General features: G+C 45.5%; 1 long non-coding RNA gene across 1 annotated transcript; it reads right to left on the minus strand.

The window, feature by feature from the left end:
- Positions 1 to 3568: 3568 nt before the first annotated feature.
- On the minus strand, positions 3569 to 4113 carry LOC310800503. The gene is made up of 3 exons (XR_014553875.1): positions 4061 to 4113; positions 3755 to 3908; positions 3569 to 3643 (listed from the first exon to the last, which is right to left on the minus strand). It is a non-coding gene; the product is annotated as an uncharacterized lncRNA (long non-coding RNA).
- Between the last annotated feature and the right edge of the window lie 18694 nt (positions 4114 to 22807).

Below are 22807 nucleotides of genomic sequence, written 5' to 3' on the forward strand. Positions count from 1 at the left end.
TGGAGCCACTATGGCCCAGTGTAATCCCAGTATCCTTTGGTTTTCAGATGGAACACTGAAGAGTGATGTGTTTTGCTTGAAACCCTGAAGAATCACGTTTTTTTTCCCATGGCGCTGGGCCAGCGGCCCCGCCGGGGTCAGGGGATATGGAAAGGCAGGGCACTCAGTCAGTCAGTCACTCACTCACTCGTTTAGTGGGGATAAGGGGGCCGTAGCTAGGGATAGGAAGGTGGTAGAGAGTCGAGTTTCGAGGGGTGCATGGGGTTAGCGGCTAGGGGGATATTGGTGGTGTTGGGGGGGGGGGGGGGGGCATAGGGATAGGAAGGTGGTAGAGACTAGAGGTGTGATTTGAGGGGTGGGTAGGTGGAGTGGCTAAGGGGATATGGGTATTCATTACCTGAATTCCATCATTCAATTATTTCTAAAATATCCAGGATACCATCTGTATTTATTGTTATTCTTTGTTAATTATTGGTAATTTTATCATTGGTTAATTATTAATTACATTACGTTACGTTATGGTACGTTACATTTAAGCAATATCACAGGAGAGGGAGTGCTGTTGTTGGCTAATATCAGCACTGCTGTGATTCGGTCGTAGGCACGAGGCCGAGTGCCGAAGATAATCACAGCAGTGCCGATATTAGACAACAACAGCACGACCTCGAGTGTGATATTGCTTTTATACAAAAGTTCTATTAAACAAAGCTGATTAAAAAAATGACAAAAAGCTGAGAAAATATATGATTTCTCTATTTATTCCTCCGCCAACAAAAATAGTTCCCTCAGCTTTCTGCTTTGCTGAAAATGTAGCCTAATTAACTGCAGGCTGTCTACTTTACTACTGTCTACTCTACAGCTGTGAAGCATTTTGTTGATTAGGGCAGCTGTGAAGTGGAGTGATCTACACACAGTGAAGCATCAGTGCATTATCATGAAATATTGGCACTGGTAGGATCCCTCTTGTCCAATCAAATTCCCCGGCCGGAACTAACTGTTGTATAAACATACGTTAATCACTTACGTTAAATAGTAGGTGTTTTTTGGGGGGGACTATGAATAGTTTTATCAGTCTTGGATATATCATACTAGAACAAAAACTCCTCACTTGTCTTCCTCACCCCCAGACAGCATCATTTTATTTTATTTTATTTTTTTAACATTAGTTATTCTAAGTTTACAGAAATTAACAGCTTCTGTTATTGCAACAATTGAGCATTCCAGTCTAATAGCCTCAGTGTAAGTGTAGTCGAGGGAGGAGGCTCAGTGCGGCCCGGCCTCATACAGGGGGAAGGAGTAGATAATTTGAACAAGATAATTTAACTTTTTTTTGTGGGGAAAAACCATATCAGACACAAATTATTATAGAGTATTTTAGGCCACGTACATCTTAAAACATGTCTGAAGGGGATCTTTAAATGAATTTAAAAAAATGGGTTGAAAAATACAAGCGCCGAATTACGCAAATGATAAATGTCTCTGGAATACAATTTGGCGTTTTAAGATGTGTGGGGGAGCGAGGGAGCGAGGGAGGACAGGCTCTGGGGAGCGGAGTGAAGCGTGGGGAGTTGAGCGGGCGCTCTCTGAGCATCACTGTTCTGTCCTCGCGCTAATGTCAGGCCACCAGTCAGACTGCCAGTTGAATCCTAACCTGCCCTTCAAGCAGCTATTTTGACCCAGCCATTAATCATCTGTAGGCAGCAGCGTCCCAGACCCCCCGCTCTCAGAGGGATGGTACAGTCCACCGCCACCCCTGCTGTCACCGCTGTCCCCGGACTGGGGGTGGTGTGGGGGGGGGGTGGTCTGGGGGGAGTCGTCCTTCAGGACTCCTTGCCTCCTTGTTGCCCCCCCCCCCATCGACCTGGCCAGGCCTGTCTCTTAAAGGCCGCCCGCACATCGACTAGATAGGTTTGGTTAGGGCAGGGTGTGTGTGTGTGTGTGTGTGTGTGTGTGTGTGTGTGTGTGTGTGTGTGTGTGTGTGTGTGTGTGTGTGTGTGTGTGTGTAGGGCAGGGTATCATTTAAAAAATCACACCCAGGTTGTGAAGTAAGCTAAGCAAGGAGACTGATTTTATTTAATGCGCATGTGTGTGTGTGTGTGGGTGTGTGTGTGTGTGTGTGCACGTGTTTCTGTGTTTCTATTAAAAATAGCCTATGAGAATAATAGCCTATGAGAACATGTACAAAAGATAGGCCTGAATATGGCTATAGATATATGAGTAAAGACAGGAATATATATACAATAATAATATACGGGAGATACATAACAATTTAAATGAAGCATGTTAGGTCGCATTCCTCGTTGAGTCCGTGAGGAGCGACCGTGTTGAGGATATGTATCCAACGCAATTCACGCTGCAACAAAGCCCTGTCATGATCTCCGCCTCTCGGGTGAAGTGTGACCAGGTCGATCGCCCAGAAACGGAGATCACTGTCCTATTTTTTTGAAGTTGTACATTGTATTGTAAACCTGTGCAGGTTACCTGTGTACCAACACTTCTGCATTAAGTTACATTGTATTGTAAACCTGTGCAGGTTACCTGTGTACCAACACTTATGCATTAAGTTACATTGTATTGTAAACCTGTGCAGGTTACCTGTGTACCAACACTTCTGCATTAAGTTACATTGTATTGTAAACCTGTGCAGGTTACCTGTGTACCAACACTTCTGCATTAAGTTACATTGTATTGTAAACCTGTGCAGGTTACCTGTGTACCAACACTTCTGCATTAAGTTACATTGTATTGTAAACCTGTGCAGGTTACCTGTGTACCAACACTTCTGCATTAAGTTACATTGTATTGTAAACCTGTGCAGGTTACCTGTGTACCAACACTTCTGCATTAAGTTATATTGTATTGTAAACCTGTGCAGGTTACCTGTGTACCAACACTTCTGCATTAAATGTTTCTCTAAAAAGAAACCAAGAAGCTCCTTTTTCCACTGTGTATCACACTTTTGACTTTGAGCTTGCTTGCTTCCACTTTTTCTGTTCCAGAATATGAATGGGGAAATAGTCTTCCAGAACCAAGGTGTCATGTGACTGTTGAGCTCTAGTATAGAGTACTGCATTTGATACTTTTTTGCCTACTTCGTTCATTCATTTTCTAATTAATTAATTCAACTCTGTCACACGCACCGTGCTCGACTTCACCACCACAGACTGTATGGGTTGTAGCTAGGGTTGGGTACCGTTCACATTTGAATCGATACCGGTACGGTACCGGTACCTGGAATTCGGTACGGTACCAAAAACGGTACCTTTTTCGATACTTTTTTGAGTAATTTTTTTTTTTTTTTTGCAACAACAAAAATGTACAGTTGTAAAACAAATAAGTCCAAACTTCTCAATTTCAACATTGTTCTTTATTTAGATTTTTTTTTGTTTAGCAGCAGCACCCAACAAAATAAAACCCCTCCCTCCCTCCCTCTTCCCTCCCAAACCAAGAGTTTACTTGTCGCAGGTAATGGTCTTGTGCCACACTGCTCCATCCATCAGCGGTCACTGCAATATGGTCAACTGCCCTGAGTTCCTCCTTCACATTCTTCTTCTCAACATGATACCAAGCTGGGATAAGTGTGTTTGTGAGAAGGTCTCTGGAGGGAGGGGAGTATTTTGGGTTCAGGGTCCCTGTCATCTCCCTATATATAGACAATAAAAATAACTATTGTTAGTAACTTAGCTTACTCTATGAATATCACACACACACACACACACATTATCACCCATTTATACATAAATAAATAATTTACCTGAACCATGGAGACTCCACCGTTGCGAAGGGCAACATGCCTTTTACAATGAAGGCAGTCACTGCCCTGTGGCACTCATTTACTTTCTGCCGGGGTAAAGCTGCTTTCTTCGCCAGGGTGAAGGGTGTCTCCTGTGCGACTCTCACACGGTGGCCTAGCAAAGAAAGCAAGAGTGTAACGTTGAACGTCTCACGGTGACACGAACTGAGGATAATAATAACGTTAGCAACGCTAGTTACGCTACTAAACATGCTAAGCTATAAGCTACAACTATCCAGCTAACGTTAGCTAATTAAATGACGTTACCTGATGTTGAAGAAGTCGACGCCTCACTTGCGACACTTGAAGTTTCGTCGTCGTCGTTGTCCGTTTCAGCTAACGAAGCAGAGGAGCTGCTGGCTGTAGGTGCTTTGCTGCTGGTGGATGCAGCGTCCACCCTCAGGCTATCGAACACTTTACAGTCTTCCGCATTTAAAAAGATTTTATGCTTGACCAAGTGTTTCCTCAAGTTAGAGGTGTTCCCCTGGCCAGCTTTGCACTTCGCATCGCAAATGTTACAGCGAGCGTTGTCTGAGTCTATCTTTGTGAAGTGGACCGCAAGCGAGAGGCCATCTTCTTCTCTTCCGCTTGTTTTGGCAGTGACGTGCTGACGTGCTGACGTAACCCACCCTCGTGTGTGTTGCCTTCAAGTTTGCGTCGGAATTTCTATCTCGCTCGCTGTCTTTGTATCACTGAGATGCGTTCAAGTACCGACATTTTTAAATTATAATAGAAAAAAAAAAAGTACCGAAATGAGGTACCGTTTCATGTCATGTGAACTGATACTCGGTAGTACCGCCCACTTTCGGTCGGTGCCTGTAAAAGTACCGAGTTCGGTACCCATCCCTAGTTGTAGCTGCTGCTGTAGTGGGCCAATCACACGTCACATTAAATGAAAGAGCGATGGTGGTGATTTGTCGCAAGCAAAACCATATCAATATTTTTTTCTGTAGGTATAAAAAGGATTGAATGCAGGTATTGTTTCACTGGAGTAGTTTTGATACCGGGTTATTATTCTGGTGAATACCTCAAGTAACGATACCCACCCAGCCATCCCTATGTGAACTGGAAGTGAAAATGGCTCTTCAGAGTGATCCCATAGCAAAACCATTCCTGGTTCCCAAAAGAACCTTTCAACCACATTTTAACATCTTAAAAGGTCATCTATATTTAAAGGTCCTTAGTCCTTACTTATTGGATGGTGGGTGGTGTGGGAAATAACCAAACCCGTCCATAGTGTGTTGTGCAATTTATTTATTTTTTCTCCGATTTGTTTATTGGTTTTACGACATACAAATGTCCAGGAAGTCACTTATCACTTTTCAATGTTGTGTCAAGTACATTATGGATATATGTTATACAACAAAGTCTTGCACAATCCAGTGACAGAGACATAAAAAACACCCCCAACAACAACAAACAAACAAACAAAACGTACATGTCGGCCGGCCACCAAAACAAAAATTAAAGATGAAATACCAAATTTACAAGATAAAGAGATACATTTCAAACCCACTACAGATGTATATAAAAACAAAAAGGAAGAAAGAGAGCTGCTACTCTGGAATAACAGTCAACTCCAGCCTCTTAACATGTGCAAAAAGGCCCCCCAAGTTTCATTGAATTTGGCAAGCGGGCCATTAACAGTACCCCTTATCTTTTCCAAATATGAGGATTTTTTTTTTTTTTTATATATATATTTTATTTTACTTTTTCAGAACATAAAGAAAACTAGAACGACCGCAACGCGGACTTATGCCTCCACCATGAGTTCATTCTGGAGTCCAAATCGCCATTTGAGGCAAATTGGAAGAGATTCCGTCAAGGCGCTCCGGTGATGTTGTGTTACAGAGCTTGGAAATTGGGTGTGTGAGAGGTCACAGTGACCTTGAACTTTGACCACCAAAATGTAATCAGTTCATCCTTGAGTCCAAGTCGATGTTTGAGACAAGTTTGATTAAATTCCGTCAAGGCATTCCTGAGATATCGCGTTAACAAGCTTGAAAATGGCGCTCGAGAGCTCACCTTGACCTTTGACCTTTGACCACCAAAATCGAATCAGATCATCCTTGAGTCTAAGGCGATGTTTGAGGCAAATTTGATGAAATTCCGTCAAGGCATTCGTGAGATATCGCGTTAACAAGCTGGAAATGGCGTTTGAGAGGTCACAGTGACCTTGACCTTTGACTTTTGACCACCAAAATGTAATCAGTTCATCCTTGAGTCCAAGTCGATGTTTGAGACAAGTTTGATTAAATTCCGTCAAGGCATTCCTGAGATATCGCGTTAACAAGCTTGAAAATGGCGTTCAAGAGGTCACAGTGACCTTGACCTTTGACCACCAAAATCTACTGTAATCAGTTCATCCTTGAGTCCAAGTCGATGTTTGAGACAAGTTTGATTAAATTCCGTCAAGGCATTCCTGAGATATCGCGTTAACAAGCTTGAAAATGGCGTTCGAGAGGTCACAGTGACCTTGACCTTTGACCTTTGACCACCAAAATCTAATCAGATCATCCTTGAGCCTAAGTGAATGTTTAAGGCGAATCTGATGAAATTCCGTCCAAGCGTTCCTCAGATATCGCGTTAACAAGCTTGAAAATGGCGTTCGAGAGGTCACAGTGACCTTGACCTTTGACCACCAAAATCTAATCAGATCATCCTTGAGCCTAAGTGAATGTTTAAGGCGAATCTGATGAAATTCCGTCCAAGCGTTCCTCAGATATCGCGTTAACAAGCTTGAAAATGGCGTTCGAGAGGTCACAGTGACCTTGACCTTTGACCTTTGACCACCAAAATCTAATCAGATCATCCTTGAGCCTAAGTGAATGTTTAAGGCGAATCTGATGAAATTCTGTCCAGGCGTTCCTCAGATATCGCGTTAACAAACATCGTACGGACGGACGGACAGCCGTACGTACGTACGGACGGACAACCCGGATCCATAATGCCTCCGGCCTGGCTATCGCCGGCGGAGGCATAATAAAACAAGAACAGGAAAAAAGAAAAGAAAAAACATATATACATACATTCAACATTACAATTGTATAAAAGGCTCGGACATTTCGGGGTGCCTGTCCCTTTAAGAGTCTCGTTAAGTGATGAGATGACACAATGCCTGCACCTGCATCTCGTTAAGGGTTGCTGCACGGCCGTGCAGCCGAAGATGGCGAGTTCCGCCTCCAGTTGGAGGGTTATTTTATAGGCCTTAGAGTACCAGTCAAATATTTTGGCCCAGAATCCTGATAGTGAAGGGCAAAACCAAAAAGCATGGGACAGTGTGCCCTCCGACACCCGACACCTATCACATAGTGGTGAGACCGAAGGATATATCTTGTGTAAATATGAGGATTTCTGAGTGGTTTTATGTCTGCCTTGGTATCTGTCACCTTTTTTCACTCTCCATGATTTTGCATCCCTGTGTGCTGTGTCAGCCCCAGCAGAACATTCTCCTCTTGTGATGTCACTCCTGTAGACTCCTGTCTTTTTGGAGTATTTTCACTGTAATCACGAGCCCAAAATGTAAATTCAGATTTTTTTTTTTACCTGCACCATGCTCTTTAAGTGCGACTCAAGTCCAAGTCCCCATCTCTGGCTTCCCCTGCTGGGGTCCCATTACTTTTGCTGCTGCGACCACTGAACCCCGTCAATCAAGTGTTCGGGGGTCGGAGTCATTGAAATGTTGGAGATGCCCTGCTGACACCAACGAAGAAGAACCGACGCGATGATGGCTGCCAGGTGGACGTCCCACAGAGGAGGTCTGACTGAGGATGACGAGGCCTCCTGCTGAAAGTGAGTAGCTGATGAGTCTGATGGCAACGTGCTCCTCATTAGAATAACCCTAACCCTGCTCCTCACTGTCTCCAGTATCAACACACACACATTCATATAAGTAAGGGTTCATGTACAGCCAGCTGGTCATTATTGGAAAATAACAGCCCGGCAGGCTGACATATCACCGACGTGCAGCTCCTACTAAATAAACAATTTTATTTGGATTTGAAAACGATTTCATTTCTTCCGCCAAAAATATTGTCCGTTTCCTGCTTGCAGGCGGGGCATTGCCGATAACGTGACACACCTGGAAACAATTAAGACGGATTTGCCAGCCAGCGTTGCTTGGGGACATGCTGCTGCTACATGTAAAACACCAGCCGGGTAGAAACAACAACGTAACGTTACCTGGATTCGTCTGAGATGTTTCTAACGAACAAAGCAAATAGTATCCGAGAGAGAGATGTTTGGTAGGCTAACGTTACCTTGCCATTTTAACACACTGTTGCTAGCGTCTTCTTCTTTGTCACGCACGGTGTAGCAATGAGCTTGTTAAATTGACTGGAATCCCTTGTGTGCATTGATATGACTGACGCAGCCTGTGTGCATGTCACTGATTTGATATCCCTAGCAGCAATGTGTTCTACAGAAATAACAGACCGCTGAATGCCGTGACAAGCAGAACCAGCTGCGTGCAGCGTGTCGGAGGACCGGTGAGCCGGAACAACTGGCGACCATGATATCTGGCGACCGTCAGCCGAATGCGTCTGTGGTTTCAACAGTTACGCCAGCTGTTGAAAGGACGAACAGAATACGTAACTGTCCTTGTGAATGCCTCCGTTTCGTTCCCCAAATAAAATATCAAAACATACCTGTCTGAGTTGTCTCATGAGACCTGTTTGAGGAACTGTGTCACGCAGGCTAAACACTCAGTCGCATTCTGAACTCATGGGGCCAGTTGCACCAACTGGTCTTAACTATGCCTGGTCGTAACTCCTACGTCGGTCTTAGTTAAGACCAGTCTTTAGAGTGGATTTACGCCTGTTGCACCAACTGGGCTTACGTCTGGTCTTAACTACGCCGGTCGTAGCAATGTGCGTCCATGTTGTAGCGGTTTGACCAGTCAAATAGTTTGTCAGTGTCAAAACCCCACAAAGGATACATGTAAAAAAACACATGAACCCTTAACCCGGTTATTTGAATGCACAATAAAGATTAAATACCAACCATAAATGCAACACACAGCAATATAAACACTCAAATTCAAGGGAATGAGACAATGTAATAAATTCACACAACACCAGCAACTCAGTTTGACATTCGGATTATTATTAGAATGAAGGCAAAGGCACGAAAAGTTCATCAAACAAAAATCGTCCACTCCGGGATTTCGAGTAAGCAAGTCAGTTCAGTTCAATCCAGTGAAACGAGTACAGTTTTTCCCTTAACAAAAAATAATCCCACTCCGGGATTTCGCGGTTACTCTCCCAATAGAACCAAAACAAGGAAGTACTCCACCACACACTCCAAACCCGCAGAAAACAAGAAGGAAGTCAATAAAGAAAAGTATAGTCAGGTCAGGTCTCGTTTAGCAAACGATCAATGCTCTCCAACAACTCACGGCTGTCAGTGGATTCAGTTTACCAGACTGTTGATGCGAAGAAAGGTGACGTGACGAGACGAGAGGAAAGCACAGAGTAGAGGAGATGGCCAGATTCCAGACACCAGATTCCCGAGGGCACACAGATTATAACGCAGACTTTCACGGGGAAAATGCCTGTGGTAAGGCAACGGACGAAACGTCAGGATCAGACAGAGCTTCTCGCTGCTTTTCATGACTGGCGGGGGGCGGCCATACTGAGTCTCATGCATACTTAAAGGCACATACCGGGCTGGTCTCTCTCAAAGCGGGTAAGTTAGAGCCATCTCACTGGTTGACAGACTGGGGGGTGTGTGTATGGAGATGAGAGGAAACTGTTTACTGGCAGAAAACATGATTATTATTATTATTAATTATTATAAATTGGGCAATCGCCACACTCTCCCCCCCCTTGGAAAAAAAAGTTCCTTTAGAGGTCGTTTAGGCTTTTAGTTTCCTCTTCTACTATATCGGCTTCATCTGCCGAGGGGTTGTAGCTAGGATTCTGAAAATCGCATGCTTGTGCTTCCCATTTTCCAGGGGAACCAGATGGAGAAGCAGGCGTCGCATCTGTAAATCCCAGGAATTCTTCATCCTCTGCAAACTGCAAACTGTGGCTACTCCCTCTAGGTCTCCAGACATCATGAGCACGCCTCAGATAGAGATAAGGAAGATGGAAAGGCAGATGATGGAAAATAAAGCCAGAATGAAGGAGCTGCAGAATGAGCTTGATCTGCAAATAACTACTGACATAACAAAGACTGCCCTAATGAAACAGAAAGATGCCCATATCCTCCAATTAAAGCACCTTGTAGATAAGATGAAGGGACAGCGGGAGGAACGGGAGCAGGTTATTAGTGGAGAAACACATGAGCTAGAGACCAAGAACAGCAGGTTACAAACGCGACTGGCTGAGGTGATGCAGCAAAATCAAGACCTCAGGAGGGACTCGGAACGGATGGAGCATGAAGTGGATGCAAGGACAAAAGAGAATCAAGTTCTCTCTCCAGATGAGAAGAGTATCTACACAGCTGACCAACTCCAAGGCTGAGGTGAAAAGGTGGACAAGCATTTTGGAATCTGCTCAGGTGGAGTGGATCAGTCTAAACTGACTGAAGTGCTGCACTACATCTGCAGGAGGAGGCAGAGCACCTTGTGAAGGTTGTGCTCTCGACCGCTGAGGCAGATGCAGTCTTCCAGGAGTTCCACTCCAGCAGTATTGGTGTGCACTGTGGGGTTGAAAAGACCCAGCATGCCATCATAACCCGTTACTACTGGATTGGCATGGCAGCTGATATCCACAAATGGGTAAGTTAGAAGGGTCACCCAAATGCTTTTAGCCAAGTTTTTCTACATGAAGGCCCACTTAACAAGCTCAGGTCAAAGCAATAATTGCATGATTTCAATTGAAAATCTGTTAGGCTTATGTCATAGGTCAATATGTCTCCTTCACATAGCCTACTGTCTACTTGAGCAAAGGCCCATGATGTACAATAATGTGAATCTTATTTGACTTCAGGTTGCACAGTGTCCTGACTGTCAGGCAAGGCGGGCGGATGTTAAGCCAACCAGGCAGTATACCCCAATAGAGGTGGGCTTATTTGTGCAACTGAATGTCCTATATATGCAACTAGATGTGTGTATGTACGTACCAGCTACCACCTAGATATCTCATTCTCAATCAACCTTTCCAGGTAACCGAGCCATTTGAGCTCGTGGGAATGGACCTCATGCAGCTCACGGAAACAGAGAGTGGTAATCAATAAATGTATATGCCATCTAAACGGGTCTATGAACTCTGTAATCCAGGTGCTGACCAACCCCAAGTTTAGCACTGTCAGATATGGTTCCCAGCTTTGGACATATTGGTATCAGTGTCTTGTGCAATGAGTTTTTCTGTTTTTTGTCTTTTATGTCCCTGTGTGTTTTTTTAAACGTTGTATGTACTTTTTATGGACCCTGAGTCTGCTCAATAAACTTGATTGATTGAATACGTTTGTGTAATGGTTGATTATTTCACTAAGTGGGCAGAGGCCTACCCTCTGAAGACTAAATCAGCAGAAGAGGTGACCAAGTGTATTCTAGATTTTGTATACAAATGTGGTGCACCTCAGAGACTGCTTACAGACCAGGAGACTGAGTTCAGAAACCAGGTAAAATACTTAATGTGTAATGTGTGAAACATTACCTCCATTATCTCTTAGTAAGGCATATTGTAAATGCTGACTTGTTTTCTGTAAACTGGAACTTAAGGTCAATGCCATATTATGCAAAGCTCTGAACATAGAGAGGAGCTTCTCTGCCCCCTACCACCCACAAACCAATGGCTTGGTAGAGCGGCTCAACGCTCCCATCCAGAGGTACATAACACATTATCTAATTGGTAGATATCATACACCTACACAATGTGAATGCTATGGACCAAATTGGTGATTATGTTGTCTAATGTGGGGATTTTCAGGTCTCTCAGCGCACTTGTGGGGAGGAAGCCCAAAACATGGGATCAATACTTGCAGGCTACAATGTTTGGTCTGCGGACAAAAAGACTGTTGACAACAAAGTACCCTCCCTACAAACTAATGTTTGGCAGGGAGGCCAGGTACCCATCGCAGGTTCCCGCAGATCATGATGTGAGTGGTTTCATTTGTTTTGCGGTCAAGGGCTTGTGGACATAGTTCATCGGAAACTAACAACACTTGTAATTTTTGTGCTTTTAGGTCTCCACAGAGAATGTGGAGGACTTGCTGAGTAGGGAGGAAATATTTGAGGGTCTCAAAGAGCAGGAGCTGCCGTTCGAGACCGTGAAGGTCAACATCAAAAAGTCTCAGGACAAGGCACGGAAACGGCACCTGGACAAAGGGAGTGAGCGCAGCTTCAAGGTGGGAGACAGGGTTCTGAAGCAGAACATCCGCCAGCAGCAGAGGAAGGGGGGAAGATGGAGGCTGACATGCTGGGTCCCTTCACCATCAACAAAATCCAAGGTAATTAGCCTGGCTGGCCCTACCTCCACCACAGTGGCGAATGTGGACCAGCTGTCAGCCTTCATCGAGCCAGAGGAGAGGATTCCAGCAAAACTCCAGAAAGTTGGTAAATCTCCTCTGGCTCCCCACCAACAGCTGCTGGAGAAAAACTACCACAATGTCGAAAAAGGCAGAGTGGAGTGTGATGGATGACTGGGAGGCAAAACCAGCTCCCAAGAGGAAGGGGAAAAAGGAGGACCACTGCACTTCCTCCAGTCTCATCCAGCACATCATCTTCAGAGGGTGAAGAAACAATGGTTTCAAAAAAGATGCGCAAGGACTTGCCTTCAGATGCAACCAGTCTTGGACAAAAAGACTGTTGACAACAAAGTACCCTCCCTACAAACTAATGTTTGGCAGGGAGGCCAGGTACCCATCGCAGGTTCCCGCAGATCATGATGTGAGTGGTTTCATTTGTTTTGCGGTCAAGGGCTTGTGGACATAGTTCATCGGAAACTAACAACACTTGTAATTTTTGTGCTTTTAGGTCTCCACAGAGAATGTGGAGGACTTGCTGAGTAGGGAGGAAATATTTGAGGGTCTCAAAGAGCAGGAGCTGCCGTTCGAGACCGTGAAGGTCAACATCAAAAAGTCTCAGGACAAGGCACAGAAACGGCGCCTGGACAAAGGGAGTGAGCGCAGCTTCAAGGTGGGAGACAGGGTTCTGAAGCAGAACATCCGCCAGCAGCAGAGGAAGGGGGGAAGATGGAGGCTGACATGCTGGGTCCCTTCACCATCAACAAAATCCAAGGTAATTAGCCTGGCTGGCCCTACCTCCACCACAGTGGCGAATGTGGACCAGCTGTCAGCCTTCATCGAGCCAGAGGAGAGGATTCCAGCAAAACTCCAGAAAGTTGGTAAATCTCCTCTGGCTCCCCACCAACAGCTGCTGGAGAAAAACTACCACAATGTCGAAAAAGGCAGAGTGGAGTGTGATGGATGACTGGGAGGCAAAACCAGCTCCCAAGAGGAAGGGGAAAAAGGAGGACCACTGCACTTCCTCCAGTCTCATCCAGCACATCATCTTCAGAGGGTGAAGAAACAATGGTTTCAAAAAAGATGCGCAAGGACTTGCCTTCAGATGCAACCAGTCTTGGCATCTGGCTAGACGTTAAGGCCAACGTGATGCGCGCATGGACTCAGAATGAGAGTCCTCGTTTCCCTTCTCCCAGAATCAGAGCTGTCCTGAAACCCATCACATCTAATAGAGCAAAGAGAGGCAGAGGCGAAGGCGCAGTGAAAAAGACTGCTACTGCCCCAAATAGAGGTGGAGGCAGGGCTTCCTGGCAGCCTGCCCGGGACCCGAAGGACAAGGTCAGTGACATGCAGATCCAGAGCTACCTGACTCAGATCCAATCATCCAACCAGGAGATCCAGAGCTACCTGACTCAGATCCAATCATCCAACCAGGAGATCCAGAGCTACCTGACTCAGATCCAATCATCCAACCAGGAGATCGAGGTGCTGAGGGCATCGCTGGCCCAAAGCCAACTCAAAAATGCAGAGTTGGAGAGGCAGCTGGAGAGGCAGAGGTACCATGGCTTTCCATGGCTTTTCCATGGCTTTCCATCCAGCTTTGCTAGCTGTTGGCCTGGGGCTTCCACCATCCAGCTCTGCTAGCTGTTGGCCTGGGGCTTCCACCATCCAGTTCTGCTAGCTGTTGGCCTGGGGCTTCCACCATCCTGCTCTGCTAGCTGTCACCTGGGGCTTCCACCATCCTGCTCTGCTAGCTGTTGGCCTGGGGCTTCCACCATCCTGCTCTGCTAGCTGTGGCCTGGGGCTTCCACCATCCTGCTCTGCTAGCTGTCACCTGGGGCTTCCACCATCCTGCTCTGCTAGCTGTGGCCTGGGGCTTCCACCATCCTGCTCTGCTAGCTGTGGCCTGGGGCTGGGGCCCACTCCATCCACCCTGCTCTGCAGCCTGAGGCCCACTCCATCCACCCTGCTCTATATAACTCTTTATAACTATAACTCCAATGACTCTTGGGCCCACATACATGGACATGCACGCACAGTCCTACCCTCTCCTTCCTTTATTTTTGTTGTTTGTCCGTGTTTTATGTCTGTCTCTGTTGTGTTTTATGTTCGGAGGTTGGCCCTGCTCCGGTTGAGTGGCGCGTTTGGCTGCCGCTGCTCTCTGGTTGCTATGGCCAACCCCCCCCCCCCTTCCTTTCCTTTTGTTGTTTGTCTGTGTTTTATGTCTGTCTCTGTTATGTTTTATGTTTGACCCAGGGTCATCTCGCCATTCCGAAGTGTCGGCATTCCGATCATTGACTTCTATGCTTTCGGAGAGGCGGCCCTTTTTATCTCCAAAAAATGTTTCACCGAGAGGTTAGGTTTTAGGGTTAGGTTCTGGGGGAGGTTAGGCTTAGGCGTGGGGGGTGGGAGAGGTTAGGTTTAGGGTTAGGGTCTGGGGGAGGTTAGGTTTAGACGTGGGGGCTGGGAGAGGTTAGCTCCAGCCGGTCCCCAGGGTTAGGTTTGGGGGTAGGGGGTGCCTCGGCTCAAAACCAAGACACGATGCATGGGCCATCTCGTTACTGGCTGGGTGATCAGGTGATCCTATCTCCTGTTCAGTCCCTTAGGGATAGTTGTATCTAATACCTTAATCCAGAGTGTCTCTTGTCTTCTTCTCTGATAAGTGGTCCATTTGGAGTGGCTATACCCTCTTCTTGCCAATGCCACGAAGAGGGTATCGTTGAGTGAGTCTTTCCTGTGTTGTTTTTTTGACATTGATATTTGTTCCCATATTTTTCCTCCGGTTTGGAAACAGGCTGAGTTGAGTTCTCTCATTTGCCCTTGGAATCTCTGTGTCTGAGTCTAGGGATATCAAGTCTACCTCATTCTCTTCCTGGGGCAGTCTGGTGTTGACTTTCCCCTTGGAATGTGATTGTGAGCATGCTAGCTCATCATTCTCGCTCTCTGCTTGGGCTGTGTCAGGGATGATCTCCTGTTCTTCTGTGAATGCTCCCAGATTTTGTGTATTATGTTGATCAGTTTCTGGGCTTTGTTGTGTTCCTAATGCCTGCTCTATGAGCACCCCCACTGGGGTAGATGAGTCCTCAGAGTGAGGGATTTCCTCCCTTATTTGTTCTGGGTCTGGTTGGTGTTCTGGACACACCTGCACTGAGTGGGTTATTTTCTGTTTTTTAGGCTTTTGTGGCAATCCCACTGTCTTAATTCTCCTTGGAGGTGGTGTGGTGTGAACTGGGTCATCACTCAGCTCTTCCTCCTCATCCTCAGTTCCCTCCATCATGATCTCTAGCTCATCGAACATTTTGTCTGTGATAAGACCTTCTGCTTTTTCTATCACTTCATCTTTTAGACGTTCTCCTAGGTTGCGTTTGGCCCATTTCACAGCTATCTCAAAGGGTTCCTGCCAATCATCATCTGTCATGTATGGCAGTGAGTCTAACTCAGCTCGCAGTGCCTCTGTATAGTGGTCACGTAGCAGTAGGAGGGTTGTGTGTTCCCAATTCTTTGCGTTGCCCTCAATACAGTCTGTTACTTTTTTCGTAGGGACAGCTGGTTTGATTGACATTATCAAGTTATCTGTGATTTTCTTGATCCCAGGTGGGAGCTTGTTGTTCTGGAGGTTATTGAGGTGGTGTGTGCATTTAATCACTCTGTGCAATGCTCGTACTCTGACTCCAAAATCTGGATCATCAGGTTGAGTTGCCTCATCCACTCTCTGTCTGGAGCCACGTGGAGGTGGCTGCTGTCGGTACTCTGGTTGGTGAAATTGTTGCACCTTGAACTCCACACGTCTGTGTCTTTGAGAGTCATGTTGTGCATGCCATTCCTCCTTTCTGTGTTGTGGGTATGGCTGTTGTCTGTCTCTGTTGTCATTGAATAGAGAGTCACGTTGTGTACGCCATCCATCATTTCTGTGTTGTGGATATGGTTGTTGCTTTGTGTCTCGTCCATTGTGCCAGGCATCCGTTTTGGGAGCCTGGCTGACACTTTGTGCCCTGTTGTTTGGTTTGTATCGAGGCACAGTGTGCCTCGATGCTTCAAAAAATTGTGGCCTGTGGCCTGGTTCAAAATATTGGCGTTGTGGGTACGTTTTGTCCCTTACCATGCCTGCTCTGGTAGCAGTAGCATAGGTAGGGCGATTATCTCTTTGTTGGATGTAATCGCCTGCACGTGGTTTGTGATCTGGGGTCCATGGCGTGCCATGTTACGGCCTCTTCCATAGGACACCCGTGTCCACCCCTCCTCCTCTGAGTCTGAATACATTAGTACAGTTTGCTAATTTATTTGTTCTACGGAGGGTAAGTTACTTTAAGTAACTGTTTAGTTCTTATTTATTTTCTTTGAATAGTTCGCTAATTTCAGCTTTTTATGAATGATGTGTCAACCTTGTTTATCAACGACGTTTCGATTAATAATACATCTTCATCAGGTTGTACATGGTTGACAAATTATTACAAGTGTAGGCTTGAAGCAATGCAATGAAAATTATGCTTGGAGCAATGTGATTCAGCGATGCTTCCCCCTCCAAGTTCTGAGAGAGAGTGAGTGAGAGCGCGGACGGGCAGTCTCTTATATACCCTTGTGGGCGTGTCCGAGTTCCAGTGGCAGTCAAACTTGGTGTTTTGAGTGCTTTTATCGTGTATTACTGGTGTTTACCTTTGAGTAATAATTCTTCTGGTTACCCTCTGTCCTTTCTTTTGGTGTAGTGGATGTTCTGCTGTGCATGAATTATTTTCTAAAACAACGCATGTCATTTTTTTAGCCGTTTTTTTGTGTGGAAGAGTGGCTTTCTTTGTGGCAGACACACCTTCCGCCATACCACTCTTCCATGTCTTTTTCATGCGTTCTCTCTTGACTAGTGTACTCATCTGTTGTGATATATTTCAAGTATATCCAACAGGTAAATTTGTAGTGAATAAATACATTATTTTAGCCTATCAGGTTTTACATGTCTTAGGCATGTTTGCATCCTATGTGCTTTGTAAACGGTGTACTTGTAAGACTGTTGTCTTACAGTATATTACACCACAGTCCCTGTTCTAACGGCCTTGTCTGTGTTGTAAAATCACTTATAGGATTTTTAATCAGTATGCTTAAGCATGTTTGTATCCTATGTGCTTGTAAACGGTGTACCTGCAAGACTGTTGTCTTACAGTATATTGCACTACAGTCCCTTTTCCAGCGGCCTTGCCTGTGTTGTAAAATCACTTATGGGATTTTTAATTAGTATGAGGCTGTTCTTTCTATTTTGCAATGTCCTTTTAGGTGGTTTCCGTGTTGTTTCCATGTATTTTATGCTTTGCAAGGCAAGGTGTCGAATTGCGTCACCCCTTGTCATCCCCTGTTTTCACTGGGAAATGTCTCCCTTTCATTCATCATAGATGATATTATATCTTAGTGTCCATTTACTCTTCCATCAACATGTTTTACCTCTATATTTAAGTGACTCCTATTCTGTTTGTTATCCCTTGTGTACTTGTAAGTTTATTCAATAGAATCTTGCCTGTACTATAAATTAAGTCTTGTGGTTAGAGTTAGTGTGGGGTAGGAATATATTTTCCAAAGTGGTTTTCAAGGTTAGGGTCCAGAGGTATTTGTCTGTTGGGAATGGAGTAGTTGGTTTTAGGATAGGGGGTGGGTGGATGTGTATTTAATTTATCTTGTTAATGTCAAGTCTATCAACCTAAGATTATTCACCACGTCTTACTTCACATCCCACAAATTTTATCCCATTCTGTGTCATCCTATAGGTCATCAATCAGAGCCAGGTTCACACAGGGATCCATGCAGTCCAACCCAGCAGTCCCAGAGTGGAACTCTATGTCATTAGGGTCAGACTGTGTAGGTATGTACATTCAAATTTTGCTCACAACACTATAGTTAAGCTAAGGCATGTCCCCTCCCTTATCTGAAGAGCCCATAAGTGCACCCTCCTGAAACTCCTCGTATGTCTCTCAGTACCCAGGGTTAGGGTTAGGGTTCTTTCGCAATGGCGAGACAGATCTCAATTTTGTCGGAATGCCGGTATTTCGGAGTGCCGACATTTCGGAATGCCGAGGTGTCCCCGTTTGACCCATGTATTCTGTAAAGCGACTTTGAGTTCTTGAAAAGCGCTATATAAAATAAATGTATTATTATTATTATTTATAAGTCCGCGTTGCGGTCGTTCTAGTTCCTAATTTGTCGACACCACGACTGTACAATAACTTGTGTTACAGCAACTAAAACAACTTGGTTAACATACATACACGATCTAGACCGTAGACATGATATGTGATCATGTGTATATGTATATCTACTGTATCTATATATGTGAATATGGAAAATTAATATGCATACATATATGTAAGGTATGAACACGTATTTATGATGTGTATGTATATGTATATACATATAAGTATGAATGTATACCAAATGCTGTTGTTGAAAAAACAAAAAATACATTGATGCGCTATGAGGCGTTCTCGGAGACGAAAAAGAAAGTGTCGCTCATGGTGTTGCATTTATACTTGAACGTTCGCCTCGGTTCAACGGTCACAGCCAAGAGAAAAGAGGGAATGGAATGCACAGTCAAACCACGTCGGAGGCAAGATGTAACGTACTTGGCTGCAGCCGCATATAACGACACAGAACCACACAACTCACATCCTCTCTCTCTGGGAAATTGGTCACAATGTTCTTTGTGATTTTCACGAAGTCATAGCCTACATCAAGGACAGGCTGATAAAAATAGCAAGGACACGTTCATTAATTTCAATCAAGCAAAAACCAGTCAAGCGCGCGTGCCGTCAATCAGACTTGCGCGACACTGTGTGCCGCAGTCAGCGACACTAGACATTTCGGGGTTCCTTTGCCTTTCCGACATGCTGCCACTCCGAACGTTAACTTCCATCATTCGGACTGGCGGTCGTTCACCTTAGAAGCCGCAATGCCGTCCTTAGGTTTAGGCGTGGGGGTGGGAGAGGTTAGGTTTTGGGTTAGGGTCTGGGGGAGGTTAGGTTTAGGCATAGGGGGAGGTTAGGTTTGGCGTGGGGGTTGGGAGAGGTTAGTGAAAAACGGGGAATATAGACCCCCTTTCGGAGTGCCGATATTTCGGAGTGGCAGAACGTCGGAGTGGCAGCACGTCGGAGTGGCAGTATGTAACCAGACATTTCACTAGGTAGCAGACACCTCTCGTGTCGACTCAAGTCCTCATTTCTGTTGGCGACGGTTTCAAAAGTGTCGCCAGACCAAGCATAAATTGTGCTTTAGTCTGCAGTAGCAGATCTGAATTGTTTAAAAGGACTTGGGGCCCTGTCTTCCCAAAAGCGCTAATTTAGCGTTTGCGCTCGTTTAACGCCCTGCGCAATGCAAATTGGGGGCGGACACAAGCGCATGCCTGTTATAATTGTACTGGGCATTGGCTGCCACAAGCCAAAGCAGGCGTTTCAGCGTTAATGTGGGAAGAGATGGCATTACCCTATCGTCAGCAGCGCGCAATTACTTTGCGCTAAGAGCTTTGAAAAGTACCTTTTACGCGCAAATACCTCGCGCTCTCGGAGCGCACCCGTAATCTCCTTGCAGCGCAGCGCAGTGTAAAGTAGAATTCCTTTTAGTATGTCATTACGCACAGCCTAGACATCAAATTATGCTGCTAAAATTGGGTATTAGCAGATAATTCAGTGAGGCAATCAACTATAACTCACTGAGAAACCTTTATCACATCGCAAAGAGAGAAATTAATTAAGAAAACTTGTTGGACAATGGACATAGGCTATTTACTTTCATAACCTGGAGGGGTTGGTCGTTGGCACCACAGACGATCTGTTAATAAGCTCCCTCTGTCCTCGCACGAGTGAGTACACTCTATTACACATGGAGAGAATTACAGCATATTGCATGCTTCGCGCAAACAACCATTGCCAGACGGGAATCTGATTGGTTTTGATTGACGTAATGCCCTGCCTTGCGTGGCCACGCCTGTGAATAATTCTGGTAGTTAAGACCGCCCAAATCCCATTTACGCAGGCATTTTGGGGGGCAGATGATTTTGGCACGGCTCTAATTTGCGTCTGCGACACGCGCCGTGAACCTTTCCGCATCCTGGCCGAGAATTGCATCCCCAACATATTTCGGGGCTGTTTTAACTTAGAAATCAGGGCGGTCACGTCTACCAGACAATTATATTACTTTTAAACAGTTACATTTCTGTATAAATCATTACAATATGCTACTGTGAGGTGGGGATGCTGCCGGCGCTGGGGTGCAAAACTCCTGGCGCACGGCGGACTGCTATCTTCCCTGCCTTAAGGCATGCGCAAACAGGTGCGCAAGCGCCATTAGCTGATAGCGCCTGCCGGAAGATAGGGCTTCTTCTTTGGTGACCAGCAGCTGCTGGAGAAAAACTAACACAATGTCGAAAAAGGCCGAGTGGAGTGTGATGGATGACTGGGAGGCAAAACCAGCTCCCAAGAGGAAGGGGAAAAAGAGGAGGACCACTGCACTTCCTCCAGTCTCATCCAGCACATCATCTTCAGAGGGTGAAGAAACAATGGTTTCAAAAAAGATGCGCAAGGACTTGCCTTCAGATGCAACCAGTCTTGGCATCTGGCTAGACGTTAAGGCCAACGTGATGCGCGCATGGACTCAGAATGAGAGTCCTCGTTTCCCTTCTCCCAGAATCAGAGCTGTCCTGAAACCCATCACATCTAATAGAGCAAAGAGAGGCAGAGGCGAAGGCGCAGTGAAAAAGACTGCTACTGCCCCAAATAGAGGTGGAGGCAGGGCTTCCTGGCAGCCTGCCCGGGACCCGAAGGACAAGGTCAGTGACATGCAGATCCAGAGCTACCTGACTCAGATCCAATCATCCAACCAGCCATTAGCGGATAGCGCCTGCCGGCAGATAGGACCCTTGGTGTCTTACAAACTTGCACTTTATCGACCAAAGGGATTGTTCTGCTTGATTGTTCTGCTTGTTGTCCAGTCACCAAAAATTAAAAGGAACTGAACTGAAGATATTTATCCTTCTTTTTTCACATAATTTATTTTAAGTATTTTAAACATCTTTATCTCTGAAGGACTTTTAATCATTTTTTTAACACATCCTTATTATAACTAGCGGGATCATACGTTTTGCCAGATTTGCTGTGTATCTCATAGCCTACACATAATCTTATCATTTCAAACTCTGTACATGTTCTGCACATAATGCTTAATTTTAACGTGTTTCTCCTCCTCCCAAGGTGACGAGCTGAATGAGACCAGTAAGCGGCAGTATAAAAATCCTTCTGATCTGCACCCATTCTTTGGAGTGGTGGAGCCACCCAGGCTAGATGTGTTTGTCCAGTTGGGCCTGGGCAGCCTGGAGGTTGACTGAGGCTTGGTCGGCTCTCGCAATGCTCTTTCACTCTTGTGCAGATAATCCAACACTTTACATCGAATAGAAGATCGGAGATCAGATAAAAGGCGCACACATGATTTCAAACGCTGCACCAGCTCTGCCTACTGGTACTCGCCACCTCACGAGAGAGCACTGGAGCTGCAAGACAGACCAGATGTGTGTATGTCAGTTCTGTACTGAGTCAGACCACAAGTCACATGACATTGTCCCTCTGAAAGAGGAATACAAAGGAAAGATGGCTGAGCTGGGGAAGACAGGGGCTGCAATTCAGCAGAAGATCCAGGAGAGACGAGTCAAGATTCAGGAGATCAAACACTCACCACCAGGCAGAAAGAGGAGACCAACCGTCCACGCATGCCAGTTCAAACAAAGGTAAGGTTATGAAGCAACATTCATTGTGTTGAACTCGCTAGTATATCTGACTCTGAGTGACATTATGTTTGACTTTGTCTACAGTCTGTCAACCTAAAGGTGAAGCAAGCTGTGGCTAAACCCATGCTGTGTTAAAAAAAAAAAAACAAGTGGGAGCACCTGAGGACCTGAAGCTTAGGGCCACAGAAAAGCCAGGACAGATGGTCCAAGGAGGATTAAGATCCGAGAGCTGACCAAGCGTCCACAAGGTCCAAAGGTAACGTTTATGAAGCAACATGACTTGTGTTGAAGTAGCAAACAGTATGACGTCCCACTCTGAGTGACATTCAATTGTATTTTGTTACCTTTGTGTGTGTGTGTGAGTGAGTCGGTAATGGTTGCCAACATACATTTAACTTTAATGGGCATGGACAAGATCTGGACAAACATTTATTATTGCAGTTCAGAATTCAAATAATGTTTCAAAATGCATCTTGTCCTTTCCTACAGCAATCTGCTCCTCAGTCAGACAACATCACTCCTAAAGGCGAGTCCATCATACGCGGTGCCATGGCACGAGTCCGATACCTCACGAGTCCGACACCTCACGAGTCCGAAAAAAGAGGCTAACTTCCCCCAGACCCTAACCCAAAACCTAACCTCTCCCACCCCCACGCCTAAACCTAACCTCCCCCAGACCCTAACCCAAAACCTAACCTCTCCCACCCCCACGCCTAAACCTAACCTCCCCCAGACCCTAACCCAAAACCATGAGGTGTCGGACTCGTGAGGTATCGGACTCGTGAGGTATCGGACTAGGGGGCAGTCCCCTCATACGCACCATCATGGCAACAAGGTATGCATGAACTATTATACAA

This window comes from Poromitra crassiceps (genome assembly GCF_964638095.1).
Source record: "Poromitra crassiceps genome assembly, chromosome: 30".
Taxonomy (NCBI): domain Eukaryota; kingdom Metazoa; phylum Chordata; class Actinopteri; order Beryciformes; family Melamphaidae; genus Poromitra; species Poromitra crassiceps.